At 36.9% G+C, this 6,135-nt stretch overlaps 1 protein-coding gene and 1 pseudogene across 1 annotated transcript in view; both read right to left on the bottom strand.

The window, feature by feature from the left end:
- LOC113497287 (kinesin-like protein CG14535) overlaps positions 1-6,135 on the bottom strand; it is a 564,341-nt gene that overhangs the window by 370,462 nt on the left and 187,744 nt on the right. The gene's annotated exons all lie outside the window — the stretch shown is intronic.
- Positions 3,714-6,127, bottom strand: LOC113497290 (annotated as a pseudogene).

Here is a 6,135-nt window from a genome sequence, read left to right as displayed (position 1 = left end):
ATAGGTATAATGCAATATAACGCAGCGACAGATCAACTTTGCTTGGATTGTATTGGGTGGACCAGCCAGTTTGAAAAGGTCTTCCAGTAGCCAGTGTTATACGTGAAAAGAAGACCAAATATATCGGTGTGTTTGAGAGTTGAGACCAAACTATGAAAGCCTTTGTTTGTTCGGTGTTTTATTGAAGGTAGAGTTCAGGTTAATTGAACTTGTTTGACAAAAGAGCAAACACATGAAATTAATATTTTTTAAGTTTTACAATTACAATGGTTCCAGTTATTTTAAAAACTTTCAAATTTAAAATTACGAAAAAAGGTTTTGCGAAAATAGAACTTTGAAATCTAATGAATTATCAATTTATTTAGTTAAAATCATAATGAAACCAATACAAAACATAATGTTGTCAAATAAAAATAAATTAAACATGAGATAAACTTAACAACAATCACCATTAAAGTCGAAAATTATAATTTAACGCCATTCCAGACTAGAGTGGCGTGTCATATAAAAGTGTGCTCTATTTTGAGTGGTGTAAAGTTTATTTTTGCTTTGTTTGGGGTGATAGTTAGGGCTTTCTGATGTCTGCTCGGTCGGCGTGAAACAAAAGTATTGGCATGTTACAGTGGAGCAGACAACGAATAGAGCACTATTTCGGGAGAATGCGCTCTTATTACGCTTTTTGAGTAAATATTTACAATCAATAACATGTCATGTTCATTTGATTACGACAAATGAGAATTCTTCTGTTCAAATATTATGTTATTTTTTGTGTGTATGATAATTTATGAGGTATTTTTTGATTTTACTACGTGACAAAATACTAAGAGTATTTTGCTCTCTTTAAGATTATTATTTTGATCGCTAAATAGTATGTGTTTTTGAAAATCTGTCCCATATAATATTTGATTCAAATATATTTCTTCATCGTAATTAAGGAGAAGAATAAGAGTTAGAAGAACAACAAAACACAACAGCGCATAAAAGACACACCATTGAAACAAAAAATTCATAAAATTAATTTAAAACCCTTGATTAATTACGTGAGTATATTTAAATACCTCGTTGGCTAGCTGCCAGGAATACCTTCGTTAGGTCATTGAATTCTGTTAATCACTTCCCTTCGCCCTAATTACTGGCGACAATGTAAACATGTCTTAAGAGAAAATTATTTTACGTATTGTTACATTGTTTGCATGTTTATATTAAGTAGTATGTAATCAAGCATTATTTTAACTCATTAATATCTTTAAATAAATGTGATTTTGGTTATTACTTTATGTATATTTATGTGGGATTTATGGCAATAATAAATGCGTAGGTCACTTTTGAATTGTTTTATTTTTACATTCGAATCACACTTTCTTATTTTAAACACCGTATCGTCCGTCGTCGTTCCACACTTTTTCGCCATTAGCCTTCCGTCCTTCTCGCACACATACTTCCCTCTCCTTCATCCGTTGCGTTCCGATTACTTAAATTACAATATCCCACAATCGGCCATTCCTGATCCATGTCTGTCCTCAGACATGCTCTCAAACATTCACCACATGCATTCATTAATCTTATATATTATTTAACTTAAATCGAATTTACAAGACCAAGTAACAATTCTTTACTTAAACAAGCTTAAGTTTATACAACAAACTAGTAATTTTGTGAGGTAACAAAATTACACCATATGAACAAATACAGATCACTTATTGGTAATAAACAAGAGTAACATTGTAGTACAACAGATTTACAACCAAATCAATAAACTAAGTTAACAATGGAATAAAACTCTCACACAAACCAAAAAAAAAAACAAAAATTATAAATCAACTCTTATGCTTTAGGTTTTGGGGTTGACATCTGGCCACAACTTCATGCAATCAGCTGAACTAGAGGTTGCACCAGGTCCTTCCGTATTAGGATCCAGCTTTTTCACTTCATATCTGTCATTCCTCTTCACTTTTATAACTTTATAGGGTCCTAGATATTTGGCTTTTATTTTCATTCCAGTTCCAAATTGCGTGCGTTTTATTGCCACCAAATCTCCTTCTTTGTACTTCATGCTTTCTTTTCTTTTTCTATTGAAATTTCTTATATTCTCTTCCTGGACCTGTAGAATCTGTTCCTTAGCTTTTTCTCTGAGTTTTTCTCTCTCCTCTGAATAGCTTTCTCTTCCTTCTTCCAAAAGCAAGTCATAGATCTCAATATCTTCTTTCATTCTCATTTTAGTCCCAATCAATAGTTGATAGGGTGTTGAATTTATGCTTCGCTGAAAAGTACTATTTAGAGCTCGCTGTAATCTACTTACATGCCTGTACCAAAGCGAAGGGTTTTCTATACACAATTTTGTAAGTACAGAGATTATAGTACGATGAACTCTTTCAACCTGACCATTTCCTCTAGGTATCCCAGTTGTAATTTTGATGTGCTGTATGTTTTCATCTTTACAATACTCTTGAAACTCATTACTCGTATAAGCTGTTCCTCGATCAGTTATAAATCTAGTAGGATTGCCAAAATGTTGCTGGTGAATTTTCAACTTTTCAATTGTTTCTTTACTGGTGGTGCTCTTAGTGGGAAAAATCCAAGTGAACTTCGTAAATGCGTCTACAATTGTAAGAATATGGTTGTACTGCTTCTTCGTCTCTGTCATGGGACCAATGTGATCCAAATGAAGTGTGTGTAATGGTGATTCTTCCTTTTCGATTGGTTGCAGAAAACCTTCCTGTTTTCCCTCCTTACGCGTGGCTAATAAACATGGAATACAACTGGTAATGAAATCTTCAATTTTCTTATCTAGGTTCTTAATAAAATAATCTTTACTTATTAATTCAGTCATCTTTTTCTTTGAAAAGTGTCCATTTGCATGAGCTCTTCTTATGATTTCATTTTCCATAGACTTTGGTATCACTAGATGCTTTTCCACTCCTTTGTACAACAATCCATTATCAATATAATAATCACCATAGCTTCTTTCTTGTAATATCTCTAATATAGCTTTTATACCATCATCTGTCTGTTGTGCTTGTCTGATTTCGTCATGCAGAGTAACCACTGCTACGTAAGGGTTTCGGCTTAATGCATCAGTATGCTTCATCCTAGTTCCCGGCCGATGTTCAACTACAAAGTCAAACTCCTGTAGAAGTAATGCCCATCTTGCGACTCTTGTACACAAATCTTTTTTCTTAAGTGTCATCTGAAATGCTTGGCAATCGGTTACAATTTTAAATTTCAAACCATACAAGTAATGTCTAAATTTTTTCACGCCTTCTATAATGGCCAGACTTTCCAATTCATAACTGGTGTACTTCTTTTCTGCTTCGCTTGTTTTACGGCTCATATAGTACACTGGATGTAGTCCACCATCATCGTCAGAACGCTGCATAAGAATAGCGGCATAAGCCAAACGTGAGGCATCTGTATGCATTTCTGTTTCAAATCTTGGATTGAATATCCTTAAAACTGGTTTGGTAGTCAGACATTCCTTCAAACAGTTGAACGCACGTCGTTGGTTATCATTAAACTCAAAATTAACATCTTTCTTTAATAAATCTGTAAGTGGTCGTGCTATAGATGCAAAATTCTGTATATACTTCCGGAAATATGATGCTAACCCTATAAAACTTTGCAATTGCTTAACTGTTTTTGGTTCTGGAAATTTTGTAACAGCGTCAATCTTGTCACTGGCAGGCCTTACTTGTCCATTCTCAATTGTATGGCCTAAATAAGTTATGCTCCGACATATAAGATGTGCTTTCTTCCAATTTATTTGTAAGCCATACTCAGATGCTACCCTTAAAACTTCTCTTAAGCTGTCCACTGCTTCCTGTTCGTCTTTAGCTGGAACAAGGATATCGTCGACGAATATTAGTACAACACCTTTGGATATCAATTCTCTGAAGATTATGGTCACAAATCTCATGAAATAGTTCGGGGAAACAGATAAGCCAAATGGAGCCTTCAGGAACTCAAACTGCCCCGTGGTGTGTAACAAATGCAGTGTACTTGATTGACTCACTACTGACATTCAAATGGAAAAAACCATTTTTTAAATCCAATACACTAAATACTTTTGCCTCAGCCAACTTGTCAATATAATCCTCAATAATAGGTAAGGGGAACTCATCCTTTACAATTTTACTATTTAATTTTCTATAGTCTACACACACCCTTATAGCACCATCTTTTTTGCGAACAAGAACTAAGGGACTGGCATATTCAGAATAACTTACTCTTACAATGCCTTGCTCAAGCCACTCCGACACTTGCTCCTCAACTACTGCTTGCTCCTTTAAGGATATGCGTCGTGGGCGCTGCACTACAGGTACATCATCTTTCACAATTATTTTCAGCTGGATAGGAGCTTCTTTAATTTGATTTGGTTGATAGTTCTCAACCATTTGGACAACTTCTTCTTTTAGGTTAGTGTTAGTTACATGACCAACATCAACACTGCAACTGAAACAATGAATTTTGCTCACCCATTCCACAGGTTTCATCCACACATCACAACCTTTCATAACTGTTACAACATTTTTAAGAAATTCGTGACCTATGATTACATCAAAAGGCATACAGTCTTTAGGCACAACGTAGAATAACACATCGTCGTAGTTCGCACCGTCAATAACCACATTTGTTGTTATACAACCTACCGACTTCACTTTAGCGAGACCGAGTCCAGTGAGCGTTATACTATTGTTCGTGGATTTAGAAACGTTAGCACAAAATTCCGAGGACACTAAATTCACGTCACTGCCCGAATCTATAAGCGCACTTGCCTCTTTTCCACATAATTCGACTATTTTCAGAGGTTTTTCTTGTAGCGACTGTTTGTTTACATCGTAGATGTCATATTCAATTTGACATTTGCTGTCTTGGCTGTCACCTGTCATCTTTGAGTTTGACATTTCTACTTCCTCGTTGTGACCGAACATTGCTTGTTTGTTCACTCGTTCACCACTTCCACTTGCCGATGCGCCGCCGCCGCCATGATTATTTCTTCTATCGCCAAAAGTGCGCCATTTTGATGAATTTGAATTTGTACTCATATCTTCCTTGCGGCCGCCCACCGCCATGTTTTTTCTATGCGGGCACATCGGTGAAATATGACCATATTCGTTGCAGTGAAAGCATTTTGGACCTTGTGTCTTCTGCGGACAGTCTCCTGATAAATGATTGCCATCGCCACAATTATAACATTTCTTAGACTTTTGCTGAATGATACTGCGCTTTTCACTTCTAAAGGCACTTCTATGTTCCAACTTCAGTTTTTCTTTAATGTTTCGTAGATTTTGAGCTTCTCTTTTAGGTCTGGATACGTTGTTACTCCGTACAGCATTATTTTATGTGTCTCATGGTCGACAATGCCGTCAACAATGTATTTTATAGCCACGTAATCAGGAAATTTTCCTCGCTTTCCTAATTCCTTCATGACCATCATATAGTCGATGCAACTCTCGTCACGTCTTTTCTTTCGCTGACTCATGAGTTCGTGTATGGTCTTGATGTCGACGGTGTCGGGAAATTCCTTACTCAGGGCCGTCTTGAGTTCCTCCATGTTTTGTGAGGGCGTTCAGCTTGTATCCAGAGTTGTGCGGTGCCTGCTAGAGATCTCCGTGCCATCAGTAGCTGTTGAAGCGGTGTCCATCCGCATATTTCACCATTCTCTTCGACGTCTTGTATCCATCGAGACACTGAATAGGTTTTGTCTTGACCGGTGAATTTAGGTATAAGTTCCGTGGTAAGATACAACGTCGAGCTTAATCCCGTATGTGGTTCCTCTTTTATCGGCTTCGTAGTCATCTTAGCTTGCTTCAGCCCTCCTTCGCCTTAACCGTCATAAAAGTCGTAGATGAGGTTTGAATCGTCGGCCGCCGTTCGCCACGTGCCGGTATCCGTCGTCGTTCGTCGTAATTATTGCCAATCCCGGACGAGCCCCCAATTTTGTGGGATTTATGGCAATAATAAATGCGTAGGTCACTTTTGAATTGTTTTATTTTACATTCGAATCACACTTTCTTATTTTAAACACCGTATCGTCCGTCGTCGTTCCACACTTTTTCGCCATTAGCCTTCCGTCCTTCTCGCACACATACTTCCCTCTCCTTCATCCGTTGCGTTCCGATTACTTAAATTACAAAT

The sequence above is a fragment of the Trichoplusia ni genome, chromosome 9 (assembly GCF_003590095.1).
Source record: "Trichoplusia ni isolate ovarian cell line Hi5 chromosome 9, tn1, whole genome shotgun sequence".
Classification (NCBI taxonomy): domain Eukaryota; kingdom Metazoa; phylum Arthropoda; class Insecta; order Lepidoptera; family Noctuidae; genus Trichoplusia; species Trichoplusia ni.
Note: the sequence above shows the minus strand (reverse complement) of the source record. Positions and strands in the feature narration are given on the sequence as shown.